At 44.0% G+C, this 12,580-nt stretch overlaps 1 pseudogene; it reads right to left on the bottom strand.

The window, feature by feature from the left end:
* LOC119903785 overlaps positions 1-12,580 on the bottom strand; it is a 236,697-nt pseudogene that overhangs the window by 221,766 nt on the left and 2,351 nt on the right.

Genomic DNA, 12,580 nt, shown 5'->3' with positions numbered 1-12,580 from the left:
TTACTAGTGATCAGTTAGTTAATAATCGCTCAATTATCTTAAATCAGTCAGTCAGTCTCATTTCTAAAGGGTCAATTCTCTTGGCAGGGACGTGATAGTCAACACACACAGTTTCTTGATTACAGTGAATTTATTAACTAACTAAAGCGATATAAAAGGGTGGTTAAAGACAGGGAAAATAAACAATGGCTGAACAATGAGAAATGGAGGTTCGATTGTGGGAAGCATTTGACTCATACGGCAGATGAGAGCTAATGAAAGTAAGCTATGAGTTTAGGAGTTAGAAGACAATATTAACATTATGGGACATCTCTGACCACAGAATGTTTGTTAGGTCTTACGGCTTGTCGACGGCCTGCTTTGGCCTGTTGCACGGGTCCCACGCTAGCTGCCCGATCCTGGCTTTTTGTTAGGGATTCTCCGGGGTTCTCCGTGTCTGACTGAAGAAAAAAACCTCAAGGGTCGGCCGTCCTCCGTCTGGCAATTCGGCTGTTTTCAGGTTTCCTTCATGCCGCCGGCGAGACCATGTGGCTTGGTCTGACCTCGGTGAAGTTGGCTCGATAAAAAAGCTTAAAAAGGGAACTTGGAACTTGTCTGGGGCGTGGTTCCCCCAGGGGGCATTTCTGGTTTCCCGAGGGACTGTCTTTCTAAACTTTAATGTCTAAAAGAAAAGAAAATCTATTTGCGCGTATTATAATCAAATATTTTCCACAATCAAACCTCAGTGGTCAAACAGTTGTACCGTTCTAAGTTAAGCATTTGGTAACAGGAAAACAATTGTCGCATTATTGGTCCTGTTAAATGAGTGACATTTATACATTAACGGCATTTCCGACGATGGTATGTAATACTTATTTCATCCACTTGGGGGAGCTCAGGTTACATGAGGAAAGCTTAGATTGATCCAAACAATCTTTCCTTAGGAAGTGGGGAATTTAGTTATTCAGCCTTAAATTAAAGCCAGCAATTAATAGTATAGTATGGCATTTCTTTATCATCATTTCTAAAGGAATTGTGTGAGAAAGTATTGTGAACAAGCATTGGTTACACATAAGATGAAGGAGTGTCCTTAATCTTGCTGAAAATAAAAACTCTGCAAAAGTAACTTATTTAGATTCTTTTCAGCACTAATATCAACAACAGATGGCAACAACATGGTAACATAACTACTCAAATAGAGGCAAACGTAATCAAGTAACTAAAAGATTATTTAATTAAACAGTTAATGCTTTGAGTCTTTGGAGACTGCAGTCTTTGTTTACATAAAGTTCAGGACGGTCCGCGGTGTTCTGGATTTTGTCACATCTGGGTGTGACAAGGAGTATCCCTTTGATGGGGTAATGAAACACAGAGCAAATTACAAGTCAGTTGCCACGGTTACAGTTTAGGATTTCCTGCCCCCCTCCAACGAGAGTTCCGATAGGCTGTTTGTAATCTCTGGTTAGTTTCTTTGTCATTTTAACAATTCAGGCACCGGGAAACTTATCTCGGCTGTTGGTGGCCAGTTTTACGATCAACTGCTCAGGAATAGCACTTAGAGAAAGTGACCTTTCCACCCCCCTTCTGTTGGGGTCTCTCCAGCCGTCTGTTGAAAGTTGATCTCAACCCCCCTGCTTCTCTCTGGGAGAGGAAAAGAGGAATTTGGAGTAGCTCCAAATTTATTTAATATAAAATGCACAAATCCACACTGTTGTCCACTACATCTGTCACTTGTTGCTTTTTACAACCAACATTTTCTTTGTGCACTTAGTCAATAAAGGTGATTTATTACACAGACTTCAAAGAGTGGAGAAACAGTCAGAATTCATTTGGTCAAGTTTGGCTGTGAAGAAGTTCACTTGAGTCCTGACACACAGAAGACAACAGATATCGTGTCGTCGTGGACTTGAGCTCATTTCATTTCTTGTCGTGTTGATTTTCATGAAGGTGAAACTTCAGAATGAGGCTGTCATGTTGCTTCAGTGTTTCGCTCTGTCACCTCACAGCCACACCATCCTGGGACTCATTTTGTCCAGGGTGGAATCAAAACTGAATGAAAGTGAAGCTGCAGCTAACTGAGGGGGAAACTGAGACTCTTGTGAGGAGAAAAAGCAGCAGGCAGGCGTCTCTGTGCTGATTTGACACTTTAATGTCCCAGTGGTCCCTGAAGGCAACAGTCTGACATCTGGCTGTTGATTTAGTCCCAAAGCAGAATGTGCTGATAAAATGTTGTCTTATAAATCAGCTGTGATGATGAAACCATGCTAAACTTGCACTGCTGCTACCATTACTACAGCTGCTGTATCACTGCAGATCCTTATTATTACAGTAAGAATGATCAATATGATGCATCTAATAATATATAGAAGGCTAAGTGTTGACCAGCAACATGGCACAAATAAATATAATGAAGCTCAGGGTGAAATGTGCAGTTTTGAGGATTTAAAGGACATAATTACAGACTGAGACAGTTGCTGTAGTTTCCCAGCATGCTCTCTGTTGTGTTGCTGCTGTTTCAGGTGTGTTAGATGGTCTCTGGTCTGTGTGTCGCTCTGCAGGACTGGAGGATCCACGTGGACCAGATGCATGAACACACAACAGTCCTCGCTCAGAGAGGCCAAGGTGCGTTCACTGACCTGGTTCAATAATCGCAGCAGTGATGGCTGTTGAACTGATGTCTGTGTGTGTCTCTGGCTCCACCTGCTGTTTCTTATTTTAATCTACACTGAAGAACTTGTGCACACTTTTTAATATTTTCCTTCTCTACAAGGAGCCTCTGCTGTGTGAAACCTTCTTTACAACATACAGAACTGATGTGGCGAGATACTGCAGTACTACTTCTTGTGAAACACTGTCAGTACGCTGCAGCAAGTATTAATGTTTTCACTGCACACGTGCTCTAAATGAACTCCCTGCATTAAGCCTGTCACCATTTCAGCGTCGCTCCTGTTAGAAACCATATTTTATTGGTTGAAATGACAAACAGAGTTGAAGTTGAGCTTGAATGGAAGGAAACTGACAGTGAAGAAGAGAAATAGAACAAGTTATCCAGAAAGCAGGAACATTCAGACTATAGAGGCGTTGATGTCTTTAAAGTCCAAAGTCTGTGTTTAAATGATCGACTCTGATGGAACAGACGATGCGAGCTGTGAGAAGTGATGACAATAAATAACCCAGGTGAGACAGTGAAAGTGCACAGTCCTCTCGTTTGTCTTCTCCCTGATCTTCAGGGGAAAACAGCTGATGTTACATCACCACACCTGTTTAAAGAGGTTATTTCCCCAAACAAAGACACAAAGAAGAGGGAAGACTAAATCATGAAATAAAGAAAGAAGTACATAATGCTTGAAAGCCTTACATACTGCATTATATTCTGTTATTTTATATTTTGAATATTGAATTGTGTTTCCCTTTATATGGTATCCTGGAATTGATATCATCCCATCAGTGGAGGTTGCTTGGTTGTTTTTTAAAAATTAGTTTTTTGCCATCCTAACTAAACCATTTAAAAAATTTTGAGTTAAGAAGAGATATAGCTCTTGGTTTACTTCAGATCTGTCTGCCCTCAACCAGCACAAAAACATCTTGGCAACTTTTGAAGGCGGTCACGGAGGAGGCAACTCCCATTACATTACCTTATTTAACTTGTCTCTTTCATCGTCAGATATTCCCAGACTGGAAGGCCGCCATGGTCAGTCCCCTTTTTAAAAAGGGAGACACTTTTGACCCAAATTGCTACAAATCTATATCCATCTTGTCCTGTCTCTCTAAAATTATTGAAACACTAGTTAACAAACAAATTACCAATAATGTCAAATCCCATCATACTCTGTCTGCTGTGCAATCTGGCTTCTGTGCTGGTCATGGGTGTACTACAGCTACGCTCAAGGTCCTGAAGATGTAATAGGTGCCACTGATTAAAGAAATTATTGTGCAGCGGTTTCCTTTGACCTGTCCAGGGCATTTGACTCAGTAGATCATAACATTCTCATCGGCAGGCTGAATATCCTTAGATTTTCTGGTGACTCACTTGCCTGGTTCACTAATTATTTCTCAGATTTCAGTATGTTAACTGCTATCTGGACCTATGGCTGTCTCTACTGGGAGGCCACAGGGCTCGATTGTAGGACTAACTCTATTCTCATTGTATATTAGTGATATTGCTCTAGCTGCTGGTGACTCTTTCATTCACCTTTATGCAGACGACATTGTTCTGTATGCATCCGGCCTCTCATTGGTAAACATTTTAACAAACCTGGAGAAAACCTTTAAGGACATACAGCGCTCCTTCCACGATTTGAAATTATTATTGAAGTCCATGCTTTTTAACCGTTCGTTGCTTATACCTACACATTTACCTAACATTAAGAGCGTCACTCCAGTGGTGGAGGAAAAAAAGCTCTGAGATTTGGGGTGTGACTAAAGACTTTGGTAACGAGAACAAGACGAGAAGATATTTTAAGAGTATTTTTGATGCTGAAATATATGAGTGTGGGGTCTGAGGGTCCTCCCCCAGAAGATTTTGAGCATTAAACTTTTAATTTCCTGCATTCTGGAGACATTGTTTTGCACCAATTTATGCTCTAAATGTCGTTATTTATATTCAGGTGGCAAGTGACAAATCAAAATATAAAAATGTAATGGAATAAAATTTAGTAATCAGCAGGTGAAGTTACTTTCTTGGACAATGCACATGTGTTTCTTCTAGATTTAAATTGCATTGCATGTTTTCTTATTGTGCAAATATTTAACATTTCTTGTTGCAAGCTATTTTTTAGAACATTTTTAACAAACATTTTTAAAAAGTGATGGGGACATGCATTAGTAAACACAAGAAAGGAAACGTTACAATTCACCCCACAGTCTGGGTCAGTAACACACCCTGGGGTGAAATCTATCGTAATATAGATATTATTATATAGACGTAATATATATATTTACATTGGTGTAGAATCAGCAATCGGATGGCTAGCTGCACGGCTAACTGAGTAGCTAGCATTAGTTGCTAATAGCAGTAAGTTAGTTAGCTGCTAAAGTAACTGGGACCATACAACTTCATAAACTGGCAAAAGTGGAGGCAGAGCAGCCGGTGGACTTCAGAGGGCATTACTCTCTCTATCTGTCCTGTCTCTCATCTTCTTTCCATCAACTCCCCAGACCTGCCATCCTGAAGCTGTCCACCAGAGGCCCTCGAACTTTTACTCCTTTCCCTGCCACCTGACTGCCCCGCCCACCTGTTCCCACTTCATCTGCCCTGCAGTTACCTGGCCTACTCCTCACCTACAACTCATTCCCTCAGTGTACATCAACAACCAGCATCTGATCCAGGAGCAGCGCTCAGGTCAATTTGGCCTTAAATGATCAGTTATTGAGGACACAGACTGAGAAAGACCCAAAGCTGATTCCTGATCAGATCAACAGATGTCACCATGTGATCTTACATTTATTTGTCATGGACCATGTACAAAAAACATGAAGCAGAAGAGATGTGTTGTACCAGATTTAGCTGTCAGCTCATTTCCATCTGCAGTCCCGGGGCAGCTTGACACAAACACTAATACAACTAATGCAGTTAATACAAAAACAAGTTGTAACTGACAGTCGACTCTAAATTCAATCAGAGATCCAAACATACAGACTTCAGTTTCAGCTACAACGGGGATATTGAGTGACACAGTGAGGGGCTCAGCTTTTACAACAAGTGACAGATTTTAACAAAAGGAAAATGTGCCGCTGATATCAGGTCCAGCCATAAAACCATGAAATGAATATCTAATTCTTTTCATTTGGTTCCAAGTATTTCCATGTTGTTTAATCACAACTCAAGAAGTCAGAGACATTTTCAAACTGAACAAACTGACATAGTGTGATATTACATATATTTAAATTTCTCTGCACTGACTGGCGACTGTGGCTCAGGAGGTAGAGCGGGTTAATCGGAAGGTCTGCGGTTCAATCCCCGGCTCCTCCAGGCTGCATGTCGAAGTGTCCTTGGGCAAGATACTGAACCCTGAATTGCCTCTGGTGGCTGTTCCACCAGTGTATGAATGTGTGTAAATGGTGAATGCAGATGTAGTGTAAAAGCGCTTTGATTGGTCGAAAAGACTAGAAAGGCGCCATACAAATACGGAGCATTTACATTTACATCAGGGACGTCACTAGGATTGAAAGACGGGGGGGCTTAGCCCCCAGGGTATGCGTAACTTGCGCTTGCAAAATCTTTGCACTTGCATCTTTTGTTACTGTAATAGAAGTACACTTATTTTAACAAGTAATGAAGAAGCCAAGATGTTAATACCATAAAACTTTGAATAATAGTTTTTATTTGCTAAAATCACTGAATTAACCCTGCCTTTATTTGGGACAGGCTATAATTACTTTTGCAAAAAACTGAAACTACTATGAAACTGTTTATTTATTTCAAACAGAATATTACTTGTACGAAAATGATCTAATGTCACATACGTGTCATTCATTTGATCTAGCTCCGACAGACGGCTTATGTGCTTTTACTTTGAAGGCTGGCAACGTAACAAAAACAGGATGACAGAAGTGTAGCAGATGTTAGCAGACAGAGAACGATGGACTTCACGTAACAGGATTCATAACTTGGATTAATTTTTATGAAAAGCTGTTTCTTTTCATGGATGGACCCCTACAGACTAAAGGGATATAAATAATCAAGAAAGGGACACATTCGGTCTTAACGAGCGCTTCAAAGTTAACGAGAGTCTGCACTTTTTTTTCCTTTTCATCTCTTGTACCAGGCAGGTTACACCAGTAGTTAGAATTAGACTTTGGGGTCTTGTCGTTTCCGTTCAATGAACTGAACAGTTCTATTGTGGAGAATATAACCGATCTAACGATGTGCAGCGTGTCCACACTGACATATTGATCATACGTTTAAACATCAACATTTGTATTAACGATCTAAGCAGCTTAGAAGCAGCTAAAGTGGCGACCCTGCAGGGTTTAAGAGGTTTCATCCAAGGAACTTCTATAAAAACCAGACCAGGTGTTTAATGGGGACCTGCGTTTATTTGTCAAAATGTGTTCCAACACCAGACCAGGAAACGAGGCAGGCGGATATTTGGGACTCTCTGGATTCTCCTCTGTTAAACAAAAGTTACTGTAATTGTCACGACACCCTGGCCGTGATCCTGGCCGCCTTCACGGTATGTGTTTGAATGTAGTTTTTGCGTTCTTTTTCCCTTTTGGTATTTCTGCTGTGTGCTTGTTGTGTTTCTGTTTTTGCGTCTGTCTCTGTTTTCCCTCTCATGCTCTGAGACTGCTGGTGGACGTGGTCGCCGGTGCTCCTGTCCGCTCACCAGGCTCATCACTTCAATCAAGCACATCTGTTCCACATCCTGCATCTACTCACCCATAAAAGCCAGCCCGACCTTCCAGTCCCCGCTGGATCGTTGTGTTCAGTACGCGCACACGCCGGCCAAACTTTGTCTTGAAAACTTTGAACCTAGTCTGAATTTTTAAGGTACTGAAAGTTAACTCGTTTTTTCCTGTCTCAACTGCAGAGTACCAACCTGGACCCCGGACTTAGAGACTCACCAGCGCCACGAGACCCAGATCACCGGAACCTGGACCTCAACTCCCAGGCCAGCCCATTTCCCTGTTGTCACCCTTTTTGAAATAAATAACCTTTGCTTGAAATACAACTCTGGTCTGCGTTTGAGTTCTGGCCCCCGGTCCTGACAGAACGATCCGGCCAGAATGGACTCAGCAGACCTGGAGCCAGTCCGCCACGCGGTCTCCACTCAGGGAGCAATCCTGGATCAGCACTTCAAGACCTGTCACTCCGCATGGGAAACCTCCAGGACGTCCTGCAAAATCCTCCCCCAGCACCCAGACCAGCCGCAGCCAACCCCGCCAGGGAACTGTGGGTCTCCCCACCGGAGAGGTGCGATGGCAACGTAGGTCGGTGTAAGACATTCCTCATGCAATGTGGTCTTGCCTTTGCTCTCCAGCCCCTCACTTATGCCACGGAAAAATCTAAGATCGCCCACCTGATTGGGTTCCTGCAAGGAGCGGCGCTGGAGTGGGCTTCGGTTCACTGGAGGAGACAGGATCGGTTTTTCAACCACCCGGTACAAGGTAATGATGCCTCCATGAGACTTTTTTCTCTCCACCAAGGACTCCGGAGCGTGGCTGAATACGCCATTGAGTTCCGGACTGTTGGCCGTTGAGAGAGGGTGGAAAGGGGCGTCCCTGCAGGCGGTGTTTATAAATGGTTTAAGCGAACAATTAAACGTCACACCTTGAACCTGGATGATCTCATTTCCCTGACAATCCGTATAGACGATCGCTATTGGGACCGACGAAGGCAGAAGCGGGGCAGCCCCGGCAGTGACGTCACCGCTCGCCAGAGAGATCACTCCCGGGTCCGGTAGGATCCAGACCTTTTCCCAGTCCTATACTCACACAGGAGCCCGTGGGGCGAGAGGAGAACCCCGAGAGCGAGCCCATGCAGCTGGGTCGGAACGTCACATGTTCAGGCCTCACATATACATGCTTTGGAAAAAGCCGTGTCTATTGTACGCAAAACGGCGATTTTGCGTGTATAGTAGACGCAGTGTTTCCCACACGTAGGCTTTACTTGGGCAGGTAGATTTACAGCCGCCCAAGTAAAGTCGCTGACCCATATTAAAAATCGTTCGCTCCGCACATCCTCTCACTCTCTCACTCACTCAAACACGACCAACAGACCCGTCTGTGAACTGAATGGTTGGTATCATAAACACCGCTGCACAAATCTGTCCAACCCAACGCTGTCAGTGTCGGAGACCCGTCAAAACAGTTATTAGCAAACACGTAAGGAGCCCAGCTAATAAGGAGAGCTATGTTAACTTTGGAAAACAGCTGTCGAAGTCAGCACGCTGTGTAACTGGTAGTCAACAGGTGCGTTCGAGATAACTGACTGACTTTCGCCGACTTGATAGATTGGGGAATAAAAACGGCGCCCTCAAGTCAAAAACAATCTACTGTACCTCCGGTAGACTGTGTGAGCTTCTAACAATGATCAGGCCCTGCTCCCACAAGGTCTACTGACGATTTGCAGTGCAGGTGCCTGCCGTGAATCACATACACCTCGCGGGAGGCAACGCTCTTTTATAGTGAGAAAAGAAGTGGATGCAAATTTTGGCAGGTAACATCTGTTTTGCCGAATTATGCACTCACTTGTTAAGGTCCTTTTAGGACACTTTGCTGTTCACATTGTTTGAACGTGGTTAACACCACGTTTTTGCTGAATCTCAAGAAATGTTAGCCTACTCTTACTAAGTGTAAGAATATGTAGATAAAATATAAATATAATCATAAAATATATGCTGATGCTTTATCATTATTGATGAACCACATAAAGAATATTATTGCGTTTAAAAGCAGAACCTTAATGCATTTTCATGCAATTCTCAGCAGGTGTTCACCAGACATCTGACGCCGTGTAATTTACTGCTACCGTGACCGAAAGACAGAGACATGTGAGGTGCTCACGCTTTATTCTTCTGCTGCACACTCTGATCCCAAAACAACTCAGCTCGAGGAGGTACGGTGGCTGGCTAGTGTCACACAGAACAGGGACTGTATTTTACGACTATAACGCTGTAACAATACGTTACAGTCCAAACCAGAGGGGACAAACGTGAGCTGAACATAACAGCCGAAGAAACTTAGCTCCTCTTTCAGATGAAATCTCAAAGTTGTAGACAGTCATTGGCTGAGAAATGGTTTCTCGTAGCTTTAAAATTTGAGAGTGCTGGTAAAAGAATAAACTAGAGGTCCTGCACAGTGTCTGAGGTCGCTTTGTGTGTAAGGATGGCAGAGCCAGGCGGCGTTCGCTGGACGAGCGCAGTGGTCCAGAAGGAACGGAAGCCTTTATTATGGAGTTTAGGTACTATAGATGCTGCAGACCCAGTAGTCACTCTGTATGAGGCATTAGTGACTTGAATTTGACGTGGGAGGCCCCGGGGAGCCAGTGGAGGTCACTGAGTAATATAGTGACACGAGTCCTTTTGGGCAGTAAATTTCAAAGCTTTAAAGCAGGCGAGTACACATCTCATCACACAGATCATTTATTATTTAAAATGCTGCCTGACCTGTGTTCATCTGAGTGGTTACTAATACTTCTGCTCATACACCTGATCTGTTCATGTTTAAATGACGATGACATCACAATTGTAAATCTGAAATAGAAATTTTAAAAAACATTTCGCTGCAAACCTTTATTTGGCTGTTGTCCCCGTCCAGTTGTTTGTCATTTCATAGCCATCAATGACAGCAGCTTGATCCACATGTGCTGTACGGTCACAGCAGCACACTTCTAACATAATTACCTCCCTCTCAAGCTCTTTGGAGTTGGGAGATTGGGAGCAATCCTCGCTCCGTCCCAGCAGAACAGTTTTTTATGGTCCAATTTTTGCCATAATCACATGAGCATCTACAGTATGTGTAGCAGCCCACACCTCATTCACATCTGCAATCGGTACTTATTGATCTGTCCCTGGACTCCCCAAGGATTTAGATAAATGTGACAAATCACTGAAATTACATTCATAATTACCAAAAACAAACCCTAAATTGTTAATGTCTGCATATGTGTGTCCATTTCCTGTATCAGTCAATAGTGGGCATGATAGTAAGTATTTGTCTTTACAGGAAAAGAATCAAACACAGACATTTCTGTACTTCTGTTTTTGAACATGTGGCATGTGGTGTTCCTGAACATGCATGTGTTGGGGCTGATGGGGGCTGCACGGCGCTGCTTTGGCTGAGGGGGGCTGCAGGGATTGGGGGGCTGCATGTGTTGGGGCTGAGGGAGGCTGCATGTGTTGGAGCTGCGGGGCGCTGCAGGTGCAGGGCTGCGGGGGCTGCATGTGTTGGGGCTAGGGGGGCTGCAGGGCGCTGTAGGTGCTGGGGGCTGCTGGGGGCTGCAGGTGTTGGGGGTGAGGGAGGATGAGGGGGCTGCAGGCGTTGGGGGTGAGGGGGCAGGTACTGCAGGGCGCTGTAGGTGCTGGGGGCTGCTGGGGGCTGCAGGTGTTGGGGGTGAGGGAGGATGAGGGGCTGCAGGTGCAGGGGCTGGGGGGGCTGCAGGTGCAGGGGCTGGGGGGGCTGCAGGGCGCTGTAGGTGTTGGTGGTGAGGGAGGATGAGGGGGCTGTAGGTGTTGGGGGTGAGGGGGCAGGTACTGCAGGGCGCTGGAGCTCCAGGGTCTGCATGAGGCTGCAGGGCGAGGGCTGGTGCTGCAGATACTGGGGGTGCATGGGGTGCATGGATATTGGGTAACGCCTCTGACACACCCACCAAATTGGAGAAAACATACTTTTACAGCCTGTTGCGCCTACCCAGAAAACATGTTGTTCAACCCCAAAGCTACAGCAAATGTTTTGAAATTACACTTCACATTACTACATCGCACATTAATTAATATTCAAATATATCGCACAGCCCTGACCTGAACTAACCTGATGGAGATGAAGAAGTTTTCCTAATTATTGCCAGACTCGATTAAATTATTTTGTTTTTTGGCATGCTCCTGCTGTAAGTCCCACCCAGAGGCTCCAGCGTGACAGAAAAAACGTTTTTCTCGGTTGTCGTGTCGTAGTTGTGATATTTCCCACAGCCCGGGAAGGCAGCAGGATACATCCAGTCAGCGCGCGCCGCAGCCGTTAGTAGTAAAACCATGTAAAAAGATGGCGGAGCTACAAATGCTGCTGGAGGAAGAGATTCCTGCGGGACGGAGAGCTTTACTGGACAGTTTCACCAACCTGGAGAGGGTAGCGGAGTACTGCGAAAGCAACTATGTGCAGGTACGTGCCGGTATTTTTATACACCAGCTGTGTATAAGTAATGTCAGAGGAAACGGGGAGTGGGCGGCAGGGAGAAGGGGAGTGATGGAATGACAGCGCCGAGCTCCCGTTATGTTACCGTTAGCTTTTGTATGGAAGATAAAAGTCACGATGAATTCAGTTTAAAAGCTGCACCATCCTGTGGCCGAACACACTGGACCTCAAATCCAATTCGGCTCCTTAATATTCCACCAAACACGTCTGCTGTTGTTGAAATTCAACTTTTAAAACTGGTTAAATCTGCGTTGCGCCGCAAAAGGTGCTGAAACAGGACTGCTGGAGCGCCGTGTTAATTAAGTTACTTACTTGTTTAAAGTTGACATTTCCTTTAAGTATCTTTGGTTATAATTATAATCGGTTTGTTGGATAGATGCCGAATGAAAGAGCGATTCGTGTTGATTCGTAAAATGTCTTAAAACAGTTTCTACAAGGTGTGTGACGCTTGCAGACAAGCAGGGATGATTAATGTTGTGTTTTTGAATGGAAGTGCGGCGAGGGCTTTTCCTCCCAGTTTTGCCCAGCTAGTACTGATAAATAGGGAAAATAAAGTGTGTACCATAAACGAAAGAAAGTATATATATAAAGAAAATTTAAACGACTGATATTAAAGATTACGTTTGGTCCCAGCCTTTTAGAAAGCTAAAAACTCTATGAAATTTAAATGCTGAATTGATATTTGGTGATGTGGAAAGTTTTTAATTAAAATTTTAAGGCTTTGATAAAAGTACAAATACCTGAAAATGCT

This window comes from Micropterus salmoides, unplaced genomic scaffold, assembly GCF_014851395.1.
Source record: "Micropterus salmoides isolate LMB-PRFRI ecotype aquatic unplaced genomic scaffold, ASM1485139v1 Ms_hic_scaffold_15, whole genome shotgun sequence".
Lineage (NCBI taxonomy): Eukaryota > Metazoa > Chordata > Actinopteri > Centrarchiformes > Centrarchidae > Micropterus > Micropterus salmoides.
The sequence above is the reverse complement of the archived record's forward strand: the minus strand, read 5'-3'. Positions and strand labels throughout refer to the sequence as shown.